Here is a 16,765-nt window from a genome sequence, read left to right as displayed (position 1 = left end):
CAATTCAATCTCCTAAGCTGACTGTTATCACTCCTTTGTCCGACTTTATTCTCTCTTTTTGTGCTGCATCTATCACCTATCTTCTGCATAAAAACCAACCTTTTCCAAGCTACCATCAATTCTGAAGGGTCACTGGAATTTTCTCCACTGATGCTGCCAAACCTGCTGAGCTTTTCCAGCAATTTCTGTTTTTGTTTCTTCGGAATAGTAATTCCTTTTGTAAAACAGCCTGATAATTAGTGAACTGCATTAACCCTTTTTAGTTCAGAAAATGCTTTTCTTTCCAATACTTCTCACTAGTAAGGTAAATCCTCAACCTTTTCACTGTGACACCTTTGTTGAATGAACATTGTCCCACAGAGAATGTTTATCTGTATAACGTTCTATGGACAAAGTTTTCTCAGATTGTCCTATGTCCTTTGCTTCATTATATTAGGTGAGTACACCCTGTATCCAATGCGTCTACTTTTGCTCATGTTTCGGCAACCAAGATATTTTTAACTACCACTTTATTTTCCTGGCATCTCAGGCTGATGAGAATCTGAGTCTATTTGCTTGGATGAAATTGATATGTTCTACATAAGATTATTGATCCAGAGTCAGTCTGACGTGTTCCACAGGATACACTTAACCATACATATTTAAAGGCCCCAGGCGCTTGACTGCCAATCTTAAACTTTTCATTAAAGATTCTCATGGAAAATAATCCTGCATCCAAGATTCAAATAGATCAGTTAAGAAGTCTAATTGTTCAGTTAAACTGTTTGCACGCAGACAAGACTTTATTTTATTTATCACACATTGTTGGAATTCTGCAGAGTCTCCCTACAGATAACCGTTGATCTGCACAAAAAAGAATTCTGCGAGTTTCTACCCAATGTTACTGGATCTGTTTTAAGCTGAATGCAATCTACTTTCAGCAAGGTGGCCCTAATCCAGATACACCATAACTTTCCTGTTAGCTTTCATCTAACCCAAAACCAAATTTGAATAATTTTCATGGCTTCCCTCATATGTATATGTGCGTAGGTTTATAAGGGGATTAGAGTTTTAGCCATTAGAGTTGTAGATCAACAGTATGTAGTTGTTTACCTGTAGTTAGAATCTATTTATTTGTTATCAATAATACTTCTTCTTAAGCATAGAAACCCGGTCTGTGATTTCTGTCGACCTGGTTCTGAAGAGACAGATTAATTATGGAATTTTGCAGACTTTGATAACATCTTTAACTTTTGTGATAATTCTGGGAAAAGCAGCACTGGATTTCCAGGGTGATACCGCAACGAGATATGACACTATGACCTTACCCAGATGTTTCCTCTCATTCTTGGATGTTAATGAGACTGGAGATTTAAGGAGAGGCTGGATAGGCTGGGACTTCTTTCCCTAGAGCGTAAGAGGCTGTGGTGGTGACCTTATAGAGGTTTATAAAATCATAGGGGGCATGGATAGGGTGAATAATCAAGGTCCTTTTCTCAGGGTAGCGGAGTCCAAAACTAGAGGGCATAGGTTTAAGGTTAGAGGGAAAAGGTTTAAAAGGACCCAAGGGGCAACATTTTCACAAAAAGGGTGGTGTGTGTATGGAATGAGCTGCCAGATGAAGTGGTCAAGGCAGGTACAATTACAGCATTTAAAAAGCAACTGGATGGGAATATGAATAGGAAAAGTTCAGAGGGATAAGTGCCAAATGTTGGCAAATGGGACTAGTTCTGTTTAAAAAAAAAACAGGTCAGTATGGATGAGTTGGACCGAAGGGTTTGTTTCCATGCTGTATGACTCTATGACTCTATTCTGCCCTTCACTTTTGTAATAAACTTTTAATCTGGGGACATAGTGTATGACATTACACAACGTCATCAGGCACAACAAACTTTCTGTAAAACCTTGTGCTTAATGAATGTGATTAATTCTGCCTATGGGGCAATTACATGGCCAAAACAAAAGATCTAATTGTAGTCCTTTCCCAATCTATTATAGCCCCAGCATTGGCAAGGAATTCAGTATATAGATTGTTTATATAAGGGTAAAACTTAATTAGCTACTTAATTAGTCTGCTAGAATTTTATGAATCATCTCCTCCATTACTATGTGGTTTCTTCCACATAATTCATTACCTAGGAACTCTAACTCACTATTGGGTTTGATGGTGTCCTCCTATATTTGTTAAATATATCACATCTATTACTGATGTCTTCTATAGTTTTGGTGTACACAATGGCCTATGTTATTACCTCCTATAGGAGGATTTTAATCAATGAGAAGATGGATGACAAACTGCTGTGTAATTTTAAGATAACTAGTTTTCTTTCCCCCCTTTGCTTCCTGATGCCAAAAACTGGAACTTTATATTTTGATTGGAGGAACTGATAAGTAAGCTTGCAGATGACATAATGTTTAGCCAGATGGTTGACAGTGAAGTGGAAGGTCTTAGGTTACAGGAGGAAATAGAAGGAATGGTCAGGTCAGTAAATCAGTGGCAGATGGAATTTAACCCTCATAAGTATAAGGTCATGCACTTTGGAAGAAGTAACAAGGCAGGGGAGTACTCAATGTATGGCAGGCTACTGGGAAGCTAGGATGTGATTACACTGAAGGGGGTGAAGAGGAAATTCACTAGGATTATGCTTGGGATGGAGCATCTTGACTACAAAGAGAAGCTGGATAGCTCAGATTATTTTCTTTGGAGCAGAGAAGGTTGAGGATGGACCTGATAGTGGTGTTTAAGATTATGTGGGGTATGGTCAGGATGGATAGAAAGCAGTTGTTCCCCTTAGTTGAAGGGTCAGTAACAAGGGGGTGTAATCTTAAGGTGAAAGGCAGGAGGTTTAGATGAGACTTGAGGAAAACTGTTTTCAACCAGATGGTGGTAGGGACCTGAAATACACTGCCTGGAAGGCTATTTGAGGCAGGTAAACATAACAACCTTTAAAAAGGACTTGGATGAACACTTGAAGTGTCATAACAATCAATGCTATGTGCCTAGTGCTGGAAGTAATAGATATAATGATACTTTTAATGGACTAAATGGCATCTTCTGCACTGTATGATTCTATGATTGAGAAGTTAAGTATTGTTAAGGGAACATAATGTCCAGATTCTGTGAATTATAAATTCATTGTGTTTCCAAAAACAAATGCAAAGCTCTGTTCAAATTTCATTTAAACCTTTGTCATAGACAGCTTGCTCAAGAGTAAGAGCATGTCACATGATACTACATATGTGCTGACAAAGTGGTTTACCCTGACCATTCTACAGGAAATCATTCCTCTTGTCAGTGATTTTAGCATGTTATCCCCAAATCTGAAGTGTTTAGAACTGTCTAATTCCTTAATCTTACTTTGTTCCTTCGATTTCAAGATTTCATTTCAGGATTGAGCCCTCCACTACCACCTGATGAAGGAGCAACGCTCCAAAAGCTAGTATGCTTCCAATTAAACCTGTTGGACTATAACCTGGTGTTGTGTGATTTTTAACTTTGTACACCCCAGTCCAACACCGGCATCTCCAAATCATAAAAAGGTTACAGCGCAGAAAGAGGCCATTCAACCCATATTGTTTTCCAACATTTGAATATATTAGCTGCCCAATCCAATTCCACATTCCAACACCTAGTCAATGTCATGCAGGTTATATCATTTCACGCGCAGGTTTAGTTTTCATTTAAATGAGCTAAGGGTTTCTGCCTCAACTATTAAACTAGGCAGCGAATTCCAGATATTCACTAGCCTCTTTTTTAAAAAATTCATTCAAAGGCATTATTTTATTGACTGGGCCAGCATTTATTGCCTATCCCCGGTCACCATTAAGAAGATAGTTAAGTGCTGACAGTTTGCTACAGGTTGACTGACAAAGCTGTTAGAGCGGAGTTCCAGGTTTTTGACCTAGCAATACTGAAGGAAAGGCAAAATGTTTCCAAATGAGGATAGTGAGTGGCTTGGAAGGAATCTGATGTTCTCATAAATCTGTTGCTATTGTCGTGGAAGATGCTGTCTAAGGAACCTTGCTGAATTTCTGCAGTGCGGAGTACCAATGTGGATGGTACTCACTGCTGCTATTGAGCATTGGTGGTGAAGGGAGCAAATGTTTGTGGAGGTATGGTACCAATTAAGCAGACTCCTTTGACTTGGATAATGCCAAGCATCTTGAGTGTTGTTGAAGTTGTATACATCCAGGAAAGTTGGAATATTTCCATGATACTCCTGCCTGGTGTCTCATAGATGGTGGATAGGCTTTGTGCAGTCAGGTGTTGTTACTTGCAGAATTCCTTTGATAAGACCTTTGAAAAGCTCTTGAAGCCACAGCATTTGTGTGATGTTAAGCTCAGTTCATTTTGTGGTCAATGGTGACCTCTAGTCTTCTCCAGCCCTTCTACTAATCTCCTTAAATCTGTTGCCTTAGTAGTGGGATGGTTTTTCCTGTCCAACTTCCATTAAGTCACCCGTCAGCCTCCTGTGCACCAATTTAAAAAATGCCCTAACTTCTCCAATCTTTCACCATATCTGCAATTTTCAAGTTCTGGCAACATTCGTGTAAATCTCCTCTGTACTCTCTCTAGAGCAATTATGTCATTCCTGTAATGTGGTGACCAGAATTAAGCTAAAATTTCCAACAGTTTCCTAACCATTTTAATCAATCCACTTCCCATACTGAATATGCATCCACTGTCCAACACAGCACAATGGAATGAATTTGCAATGAAAACATTTATTAATAGATTGTAGCTTCTTGTAACAAGTTTAATTCCCTCTGCTGATCAGTATCTTTATCTTCTTCTAGTTCTTCCAAGGTGTGTGGAGAAATTTCATTTAGAACTCTTAATTACAAATTACTAATTAATTTGGAATATCATCCAAAATACCTGTTAACCATTCTCTGGGAATTCTAGAGTTCATTGTGCTGTTATTGTTGCCTAACTCAACTACTACAATAGGCAGAGGTATCTCTCTCCTCACTCCTTTATGTTATGATTCTCATTTTTCATTGATGCTTTCAGCCTGCATATATGGTATGGTCTCATTTCTGTTACCACTGAATCCACCATTCTTTGTGTTCCTGCTGAATACCGCATTTGAGTCTGAAGACTGCTGGAATAAATTTTTTTAGGAAAACATTTTAAGTATTCTGACATCTGTTCAAAGTGTGTTTCTTTCTGCTAGTCTTAACTGCAGGTTATACAAATGGTCTATCCATGTTTAGCTCAGTTCAACAACTTAAAGGCATCTCCAAGTTGAATCTCTGCAATATTTTGTACATGGACTATTAATTTTCTAGATTGTTAGAATCTTTTAAAGAGTATCTATCTTGTTTTCTAAAAATATTAAATTTTTACCACCATGTTTAATCATTTTTTAAAAAATATATTTGAATAGATTATTCAAATCTTTCTCAGTATTCAACTCTTGAGTCTCTGGCTCTGAGATTATTTTACTGATTCTGCTTCTAGTTAGAAGCAACAGTGCCAAGACCATTTTTGTTTGGCATGTATGTACGCTCTGTCTATATATCTGCTTTATTTTTCTAATGATCATAACATTCAACTTCACACATCATCAACGGGGAAAATACATCCTGATACTTGTTACTTGACTTAAGCCATTCTGTATAAAATTAACTCAAATTGCTTGAAAAGAGCACATAGTTTCCAACATTCACCTTCATGCAACCATTCTTTGGTGCCCATTGTCAATTTGGATTCATGTCAGTCGGAATAGCAGCATTCAGGCTCCTGCTCCTCCCTGCTTTCTTACATCCATTTCTCTTTTCTATGTTTTCTTCTTTTCTTTCTACTTTTCTTTCCTATCTTACCTTTTCCCCTTGATGAGCTCAGCACCAGCAGGATCTGCAGCATCGTTGAAGGCAACAAGTGTGGGCCCAGTGCTAACAGATGGCTTTGGAACATGACGGTGGGCCCGATGCAGGATTCGAGGTGGTGGTGGGAGCAGGGGATTCTGATGTCAGAGCTCTGAGGAAGGGTCATTTGACCTGAAACATTAACTCTGATTTCTCTCCAGAGATGCTGACAGATCTGCTGAGCTTTTCCAGCAATTTCTGCTTTGGTTTCTGATTTATAACATCTGCAATTCTTTCAGTTTTTATTGAGGAAAATTCAACCAGATTTCCACTCCTAAATTTCTCTATTACCTTTTGTGGTATGTGACCACTGAATAGCTGCGAGTAATATTACTATTGATAGAGATGCCTGGAGATTTAAACAAAATGTCAATACTCACTCCATAGGTTCCCAGATTAAGAATGGATACATGAATAAGCTCTCAGTGTATGGTCAGCACCATTGGAATCTAATATAAGACATATTATAAATCACCACCTGCAGAAAAGAAAACATTAAAAATAGGGGAAATTAAACTGCAGATAATCTAATGTAATCTAATCTAATCTAATATTTGGAGTACACTATAAGAAATCTAGGTCTTGATGTTAAATACACTGTTTAGTTTGGATATATTTAAATGATAAACTGACTTTATTGTATTGTGCCTCCTGCAGATGTTCAAATTTTGGACCACTGCTTGTTCACAGTGAAGCACTGGTGTTAAATTTTTTTTCAACTTTTTAAAAAAGTTTGTTCAAAACTGAACTATTAAATTTAATGGCATTTTCTGTTCTTAAAAATTCAGATGAATCTAATTTATATTATTTCAGTACATTTATCAGTGTTTTCATAATAGTAATTATGTCAAGCTGACACAGACAAGAAAAGTACATTTGGTAGAAGGAATTGTACTCACACATTTAGGGTCCTGTTGCTGGTGATAAGATTTTATAAAGAATGCATTACTTTCATCTGGCTTCTGTAGTTGACCAGGAGACAGACGGACTGATTGACTTGGGTTTAAAACTTAATTCCAAAAATGTATGGGTTGAAGGTCACCTCAAAGGTTGAAGTGTAACAAATATGATACAGGAATCCATCACACTCTCATTTGGAGAGAGGAAGGATGAAGAGACAACAACAGTCTGCTTGGGAAAGTGAACATGGTCATTTAAAAATTGCAAGGCTACCTGCTTTAATTTCGGCAATCATTCTATTTTTAACTCATTTTGGCTGGATTTGTAGCTGTTGGAAAGACTTGAGAGCTGAAATGTGAGAAGAACTGATTTCAAAAGGTAGGTGTCTTTACAGCTTTACTTATGGAACAGAAGATGCAGAAGTGCCTTCTCCATGTACAACAAGCAATGCAGGAAAAACTGCCTTCACTTACTGTATTGTTAAGCTGAAAGAAATTTTTTCCCTGTTATGCTACTGTACAGAATAGAAGTGCAAAAGTGATAATGTATATATGCAAAGAGATTTTATGTGAATAAAGTAAAAGTTTTGAAATTAAAAAAACTTAACGGTTTCTTTAAGGTTTGATGAAAATGGTTCCAAAACATGTGCTCTTCAATATATAGCTCATTTATTGGTTTAAAAAAACTGAACACTGTACATATATGAATTAATAATTGTTAGTTTATACTACTTAGATAATTATGTAACTTTATAATATAGATAAGTTTAATAAGTGACATGAACAAGTGAGTCTCACAGTGCCTTTCTATTCGCCTTTAGCAGCATTCAGAGCTCTATCTCAGATTCCAAGGCACTGGTTGCACAAACTCAACCAAATGGTGTGAAGTCCAATGAGCAGGGCAAAATCTCATATTCATACTACTCTGAATCTAAGTTTACATGCTAAGGTTATGCTCAGATTACATTTTATAATAAGTTCACTTTTTTTCCAGCCCTCAAAAAATAAATGGAAAAACATGTCCAGGTGGCTTCAAGTAGACTGCAGAAGAGGACAGTTCCCACTGCCCCTCAAAGTCAGGTATTTTTCCCCAATTCCCCTGTTTTTGCATCAGGTCTGTTTTTCATGTACTTTTCCAATTTAATTCAATTGCTCACTCTCATGTCCAATTAACCCTTAATGATTAAGCCTTAATTATTTGATTTGAAGATATTTTTAAGCCCAACACTACCCCTTCCTCAAAGCACCTTCATAGGCTGCGATCTAGTGAAGCAGACACCCTCTAAGGCCTGCCAATCTGCAACATTGTTTGCAACACTGGTTCTTAAATTTCTTAAAGTCTCAGATTAGCACCAACCCTACAATCACTGCTTCACCGACACTGCACAGAAATTGCCTCCAGTCTAAAATCCAGGTCTGGTGTAATAGTACCCTCTTGTGTCCATTTATAGAAAACTGGAATAAACCAGTATTGGAATTTCATGGGTGGAATCTTCCCAGCTCCTGAACTATATAAGCTGTTGCAAAAAAGTTGGAAAAAATGGGTGAGATGTCCAGTATAGACCATCTGAAATGTCAAGAACAAAAAAAAATCATATTTTCCAACCAAGAGTTCACTAGTGAGATGTGATTCTTACTAGGGAGTAGTGAGAGGGCTTTGCATGTATTAGCGCTCATGAGCATTTCATCATTACTTAATACACCTTATTAATATGCATTTTTCCATTCTCTCACCTACTGGGTAGAAACTGGACATCAAGAATTCCAAAATGAAAGAATCATTGTCTGTTGACTCCAGCTTACTGTTGTTCTTCCAGACTTGCATCAACATCTCAGAGGTCCTTCCTCCTGCTGGGTGCCTAACAGTCCCACCTTCTCTCCAATTCGGAGCACATACCCAGCAGATTCTGAGAGTACAGTACTGGCTCTCCATGGCAGTCACTAGCCTTTCCGTGAACACTGCTAGATGCTTGCATGCCAGAAGCAGCAGGGTCCCAAAGACATTGCTGCAAAATTTGTGTCAGGTTGCCCAGTGCTCTCTGTAGACAAACCCGCCTGCTCTTCCTGTGCCTACTTCAGCATGTCAATAAAGCAAAGAATTGTCAACTAAGGGGTCCTATCCTGTCCGGACTGAGTAAGTGCCTGATCTCTGTCAGGCCTCTGAGTGCCATCAAACTGGAGCATTTCTTCCTTACCCAACTGCAGAGATGTGGCACTGATGCACATCTATAGACTCCTGACCAATCTAGTTAACATAGACACTGAGGTGTCAGTATCTGATCTGGTGGGAATGCAGGAGACAACCTTGCTTGTGCATTGGAGGAGGCAGTGGCAGACGGTAATGTCAATGGACTAGTAATCCAGAATCTCAGGTTAATATTCTGGGGACATAGCTCCATTCGACCATGGCAGCTGCTGAAATTTGAATTTAATGAGAAACCTAGAATAAAATACCAGCTCAATGGCAACCGTTCAATGATTGCCATAAGAATCCATCTGGTTCATTAATGTCCTTTAGGGAAAGAAATATCTTGGCTTCACCCATTCTGGTCAACATGTGACTCCAAATCCATAGAATGTGGTTGACTTCTAACTGCTCTCTGAATTATTAGGAATGGACAATAAATGTTGGCATTGCCAGCGATGTTCACATCCATTGAACAAATGAAAAAAGTCCACTGAGGCATCCATATTCTCTTTCTTGGTGAAGTAGTATGTTGATTATCATAGTGAGAGGGTTGACTGTGAGGAGAGAGTGGGAACTGCAGATGCTGGAGATCAGAGTCGAGAATGTGGTGCTGGAAAAGCATAGCAGGTCAGGCAGCATCTGAGGAGCAGGATAATTGACATTTCGGGCATAAACCTTTCATCAGGAATGAGGCTTGTGTGCCGGGGGGAGCTGAGAGATTAATGGGAGGGAGATGGGGCTTGGGGGAAGGTAGCTGGGAATGCAATAGGTAGAGGAAAGTGGAGGAATAGGTTATAGGTCTGAGAGTAGGATGGAGCAAATAGATGGGAAAGATAATGGACAGGTCAAGAGGGTGATGCTGAGTTGGAGACTTGGGACGGAGATAAGGTGGAGCGAGCCCAGTCCCAAATCTCCAACTCAGCACTGACCTCTTGACCTGTCCATCGTCTTTCCCATCCATCCTCTCCAACCTATCACCTTCTCCTCCACCTTCAGCTATTTATTGCATTCCCAGCTACCTTCCGTTCAGCCCCACCCTCCTTCCCATTTATCTCTCAGCCCCCGGCCCACAAGCCTTGTTCCTGGTGAAGGGCTTATGACCGAAATGTCGATTCTTCTGCTCCTCAGATGCTGCCTAACCTGTTGTTGTTTTCCAGCACTACACTCTCGAGGGTTGACTGTGAGCCTTGGTGCAGTAGCAGAAATAGACGGAGTGTGAGGTAGTGGCGAAAAGTGTCTTCTTCTTACCCTGCTCGGTATTATTGTAACAGCTGGGTCCCCATTGATCTGGGAGGCAACATCAGACCAGCCTGGCAGAGTCTGATGTTATAGTCTCCTCTGCTGGTGGTGGGGAAAGAGGGCAGCCCTCTCATATGCCATCCCATCTATCAGGACCTTCATGTCATTGTACACAAGATGGGGCACAAAATTCCCTTTAGCAGTCATGTCTGAGGCAATGATATTCACAAATTCTATACTGGTCCAGACTGCCAGCACTTGACTGGGCGCACACTAGTCTTTTAAATAAGGCACTGATGCCAGGATTGGCAGAAGGTCTCAACTTCCACCTCTGGAAAATCAGACACGTGTGGTGCTTAAGGGCATTGTGCAGGGTTAATGAGACCAGTTTGGGTTGATTGCGTGAGAAAACACACTGTCTTGCAGAGAGTAAAATGAAAAGAATCTTGATGAAAATAATACTAAGCTGATTTCTGGTAGGATTATCCTCCACCTGTGACCAGCAGATATCACAATCTGGCAACGAGAAGTGGATTACAGATACTCTAGCCAAACAAATTTGATCAGGAAAAATTCCAGTAAACCAGCAGAGAACTTGTGAGGCTTTCCTTCTGCTAAGAGGCTTAAAATCTGGTCTTAGTGGATAAAGCTATTTATACATCCTGGTGTTGATCAAATATGGCTGCATAAACAGGTACTATTATGTGAATAGGAGGGAACATCAATTACTGAGCATCTTTGAGTGCACAAGTAGAGTGGCACAAGATGTTTTTGTCTGCTAATGAATAATGAGAGTCCAGCTGTAAAACCAGACTTTGTGTGAGGGAAAAGAAGCAAATCCCAAGATGTATGAAATGCTCAAGAATTAGCTTGTATCTGCTCAGCGAAACAACAGGCTGTTGTCAGAAAACTTGTGTATCTGTGAACAACACTATGGTGGAAGTCACTGGGGATTGCTGGAAATTATTAGTAACAAAGAAAAATGATTAGAAACAAAAAGAACAATTGTGCAGTGAGGACATGTAGAAATTATCGTGGCTTTGAAAACATTGCCCATTTATTATAATTTTGGAAAATTTCATGAAAGAGCATTGTAGGACAGATTTTTGATTAATTTAAAAATTGAGTGCATTCTCAATAGCTTGTTGACATTTCCAAAGTTAACTTTTGACATAGCTTGCCAAATAAGTAGCTGTTAGTTTGGGTGTATGGTGTGTGGTAATGGAACCAATAAAAATGTATATGCCTTACACTATTTTTATCTTTGTTAGAACCAAGTTTGGAGGGTGCACTGATTCCTCATTCAGTGAGGAATGCAGGAGGGCAAGCCTGGAACAGGACCAATCATACTTAAGGTGAGGTGTCAACCTGGTAAAGTTACAACACATGACCACTCCCATGTCAAACAGTGAAAAATACACAAAATTGCTGAGTTTCTCCAGCTATTTCTGTTTTGGAACTATATTGCAGTTCTCTACTGTTGTTGAGTCAAAGTCCTGGAAGTCCTTTCCGAGCAGCATTGCTTGTGTACCTACACCAAACAGACTACAGTGGTTCAAGAAGGAAGCTCACCATCACCTCTTGAACAAATAAGGATAGGTAGTAAACATTTGGCCAGCCAGGAAGTCTGCATCCCTTCAATGAATAAAGACAAACTCAGTCTTAGACAGTCCCAACCATTCAATATTCTATAAACTTCTCACAATTAATCCTGAACAAACATTATATATCATTGTGATCTCTATGTACGGTGAGGCAAGCCCTTCACCTTGAGTGCCAGTTGTCTTGCTGTCACTGGGTGCTATTAACTTTATGATTATCATGACACTTTTATGTGGTATAATTTGAAGTTATCACATCTTTTTAATGAAATGAACACTATCTTTTATTTCCTCATTTTACTAACTTTTTTCTGTCATTTTAATTTGAGGGAAGCTGATGATGGTGAGAAAGAATATGCTTATTACAGTATTTAATGGTTGCAAGTCGGTTAAGCTCCATGCAGGTGTTAAAGAAGCTGTGGCAAGATAAGTGGTGAAGGAAAATGAGAAGTTGGTGATAGTCGAAGTTGCAGCTGAAGAGGTTTTAAACTGATTTTGTCATGTTACTGTCAACTGGTGCAGAATTGAATAATAATATCACATTGATCCAGTCATAGCTGCAACTTCCTCTGGTCAGACATTTCCTGTGTGAAGTCTACTTTTATGTTGGTAGTTAATTCTGCTAATTGTGCAATGAACGCTTATCTAGATTTTAACAGAAATTGAAATGGAGGTGTTGTTAATACAAGATGAATGAAACTGAAAAAGCTACATTATTTTAGACAATTCAGTCTGTCTGCTTTTAAAATTTTTATAGCTGAAATGTAGTCATAAATTGCTGTTTGCTTGTACAAAAACCGGATACATGTGATACTGACATTGATATTGTTACTGGGTTCAACAGTCACTTGAGTTTTGTTCCAGAATGTGGCAGAGTTGGCATAAACTTTGGTTTCACTGAAAGAACTGTGGGGGAGTGCAACATGCTTCAGAAGCCTGACATATGGAGTTATATGGCAGAGTATTGTTGAAGGGTCACTGATATTAGACTAATGGTAGTCCTAATTCTGCTTTTTGCTGAAAACACAGCAAACTAGTACCAGGGCAGAGAAAGACAAAGTACATCCTTTGATCTATCAATATAAATTAAGTTATTTGTGGGTGTCAACTGGGTGCCCCATGCACATTGAGGGTCAGATTCTCACCAAATGTGACTGTAATCAAGTGGGAGAAGTGAGGTTGCTTTGCTTAGAGAGGAGAAGTCCCAAAGGAGATCTGATTGAAATGTTCTGAGAGAGATCTAGATAGCAGAAACAGGAAGCAAATGTTTTCACTTGTGAAATAATTGAGAAAGAGCAGGCACAGAGTTAAAGTAAATAGTAAAAGAAGCAAAAATGTTATGAGAAGAAACATTTTCTTGCGTTGAGTGGTAGAGATCTGGAATGCATTGCCCAAGAGTGTTGTGGTGATAGGTTCTGTCCAATATGATACAGATTTATGCAAAATAGTGACAGCTGATCAGTGTCTCCCAGTGGCAGAATGACTGAGATTAGAATGTACCATTTAAGAAATATATGTACACTTTTTCTTCTACAATTTCAGACGGAGGCAATGGAGTTTTGAGTTGTACCAGGATGCCTGTGACCTTTCTCCACTCCCTAAACACCAATATATTATTTTTCAATTTGCTTGGAAATCCTGTCCATTGGCTTTATTACAAATGTAATATAATACTGGAAGTTGTTATGTTAACATAGAGATTATGTGATTCAGATTTAATATTATCTAAAATAAAATATATTTACTTAGAAATAAAATTATCACACTGGTGTATTGAGAAATTTGAATGAAATAAGGTCTGGATTAAAGCCTTCCATTCTTATTTAATACACCATCTTTAACATTTCTATATGACAGTATTTACCAATTTTAACTTTGAATGGAACATCAGTATCAAATTCAGAACATCTATTGTTAGATGTGATTCCACAATTGTTAGTACCTGCTGAACAAACCTGTTCACTAATGAGTCGAGAGTGTGGTGCTGGTAAAGCACAGCAGGTCAGGCAGCATCTGAGGAGCAGGAGAATCGGTGTTTCTGGCAAAAGCTTTTCATCAGGAATGAGGGTGTGAGCCGAAGGGATGGTGAGATAAATGGGAGGGGGGTGGGGCCGGGGGGAGGTAGCTGAGAATGTGATAGGCGGATGGATGTGGGGGTAATGGTGATAGGTCAGAGAGGAGGGTGGAGCGGGTAGTGGGGAGGAAGATGGACAGGTCATGAGGGCAGTGCCAAGTGGACGGTTGGAACTGGGATAAGGTGGAGGGAGGGGAAATGAGGAAACTAGTGAAATCCACATTGATGTTGTGGGATTAGAGGGTCACAAAGCGGAAGATGAGGCATTCTTCCTCCAGGCGTTGGGTGGTTAGGGAATACGATGGAGGAGGTCCAGGACGTGCATGTCCTTGGCGAAGAGAGAGGGGAGTTGAAGTGTTCAACCACAGGGTGCTGGGGTTGGTTGATGCGGGTGTCCTGGAATGTTTTCTGAAGCGCTCTGCGAGTAGGCGTCCTGTCTCCCCAATGTAAAGGAGACCACATTGGGAGCAACGGATACTGTAAATAACATGTGTGGAAGTGCAAGTAAAACTCTGATGGATGTGGAAGGCTCCTTTGGGGCCTTAGATGGAGGTGAGGAGGGAGGTGTGGGTGCAGGTTTTGCAGTTCCTGTAGTGGCGAGGAAGGTGCTGGGAGGGGAGGGGAGTGTGGGTTGTTGGGAGCATGGACCTGACGAGGGAGTCGGGAAGGGAATGGTCTTTACAGAAAGTGGATAGGGGTGGGGAGAGAAATATATGTCTGGTAGTGGGGTCCGTTTGTAGGTGGCAGAAATGGCGGAGGATGATGCAATGTATACGGTGGTTGGGTGGAAGGTGAGGACCGGAGCGTTCTGTCCGTGTTGGAGGGGTGGGGTTCAAGGGCGGAGGTGTGGGAAGTGGATAAGATGTGCTGGAGGGCATTATCAACCATGTGCAAGGGAAAATTGTGGTCTTTAAAGAAGGAAGCCATCTGCTGTGTTCTGTGGTGGAGCTTGTCCTCCTGGGAGCAGATGTGGCAGAGGCAGAGGAATTGGGTCTAAGGGGTGGCGTTTTTACAGGAGGCAGGGTGGGAGGAGTTGTAGTCCAGGTAGCTGTGGGAGTTGGGTGGGTTTGTAGAAGATGTCAGTGTTGAGTCGGTCACTGTTGATGGAGATGGAGGGTCCAGGAAGGGAAGGGAGGTGTCTGAGATGGTCCAGGCGAACCTAAGGTCAAGGGAGAATGTGTTGGTGGAGTTGATGAACTATTCAATCTTCTCATGGAAGCACGATGTGGTACCGATACAGTCATCAATGTAGCGGAGGAAAAGGTGAGGATTGTTGCCACTTTGTGCTCCCATGAGGAGGTTAACAGTTCATCAACTTCACCAACACATTCCACCATGACCTTAAGTTCACCTGGATCATCTCAGACATCTCCCTCCCTTCCTGGACCTCTCCACCTCTATCAGCAGTGACTGAAACAACACTGACATCTTGGATAAACCCACCAGCTCCCACAGCTACCTGGATTACACCTCCTCCCACCCTGTCTCCTGTAAAAATGCCATCCCTTATTCCCAATTCCTCTGTCTCCACCGCATCTGCTCTCAGGAGGATCAGTTCCACCACAAAACACACCAAATGGCCTCCTTCTTTAAAGACCACAATTTCTCCTTCCATCTGGTTGATGATGCCCTCCAGAGCATCTCATCCACCTCCAGCACCTCCGTCCTTGAACCCCATCCCTTCAACCATAAAAACGACAGAACCCCATCCCCCAGTCCTCACCTTCCACCCCACCAACCCCTGTCATCCTTCACCATTTCCATCAATTACGAACGGACCCCACCTCCATAAATATATTTCCCTCCCCTCCCCTCCCCTATCGGCTAAGACCATTCCCTCTGTGACTCCCTTGTCAGGTCCATGGCCCCCACCACCCACCAACCCCCACCCCCACCCCACTTCCGACACCTTCCCCTGCCACTGCAGGAATTGCGAAAGCTGCGCCCACACCTCCCGCCTCACCTCCTTCAAAGGCCCCAAATGAGTCTTCCACATCCATCAGAGTTTTACCTGCAGTTCCACACATGTCATTTGCTGTATCTGTTGCTCCCAATGTGATTTCCTCTACATTAGGGAGACTGGATGCCTACTTGCAGAGTGCTTCAGAGAACATCTCTGGGACACCCACGCCAACTAACCCCACTGCCCAGTGGCCGAACACTTCAATACCCCCTCTGTCTCCGCTAAGGGCATGCAGGTCCTGGGCCTTCTCCATCACCATTCCCTAACCAGCTGATGCCTGGAGGAAGAATGCCTCATCCTTCTGCCACAGGACCCTCCAACCCCTCGGCTTCAATGTGGATTTCACCAATTTCCTCATTTCCCCTCCCCCCACCTTATCCCAGTTCCAACCTTCCGCTTGACACTGCCCTCATGACCCGTCCTATCTCTCCATTTTCCTCTCATCTACCCGCACCACCCTCCTCTTCAACCTATCACTATTACCCCCACCTCCATCCATCTATGCACTCTCAGCTACCTTTCCCATAGCCCCCCCCCCTCCATTTATCTCACCATCCCCTTCGCTCACAGCCTCATTCCTGATGAAGGGTTTTTGCCGGAAACATCGATTCTTCTGCTCCTCGGATGCTGCCTGACCTGCTGTGCTTTTCCAGCACCATACTCTCAACTCTAATCTCCAGCATCTGCAGTCCTCACTTACACCCTGTCCACTAATGAGCATTTAAAATAATCAGTCCAGCTTGCAATCTGGATCATTTAAATCTGCTAAACTTCATTCATACTATAATACATTCATATGCATGGACCTGTTTTCTACATTTGGCATACCCAAGAATAATAACTGTATTAGAAACTTGTTTTCAAGATTGGATCTTAATTATACCAGTGACTTCACATGCACAAAGTCAGATGATTAATTGTTGTTGAAAAGGAATGTGGTTGCAAAGTAAG

The 16,765-nt window shown here is 41.0% G+C and overlaps 1 long non-coding RNA gene across 1 annotated transcript in view; it reads left to right on the top strand.

Moving 5' to 3' along the window:
- Window positions 1-7,741: 7,741 nt before the first annotated feature.
- LOC148150185 (uncharacterized) overlaps window positions 7,742-16,765 on the top strand; it is a 28,587-nt gene continuing 19,563 nt past the window's right edge. Inside the window, exons 1-2 of the long non-coding RNA XR_015756849.1 lie at window positions 7,742-7,829; window positions 11,448-11,531. This is a non-coding gene — a long non-coding RNA (uncharacterized LOC148150185). The remainder of the gene's footprint in view (window positions 7,830-11,447; window positions 11,532-16,765) is intronic.

The sequence above is a fragment of the Chiloscyllium plagiosum genome, unplaced genomic scaffold (genome assembly GCF_037043375.1).
Source record: "Chiloscyllium plagiosum isolate Xiang-an unplaced genomic scaffold, Cpla_swu_hap1 HiC_scaffold_4, whole genome shotgun sequence".
Lineage (NCBI taxonomy): Eukaryota > Metazoa > Chordata > Chondrichthyes > Orectolobiformes > Hemiscylliidae > Chiloscyllium > Chiloscyllium plagiosum.
The sequence above is the reverse complement of the archived record's forward strand: the minus strand, read 5'-3'. Positions and strand labels throughout refer to the sequence as shown.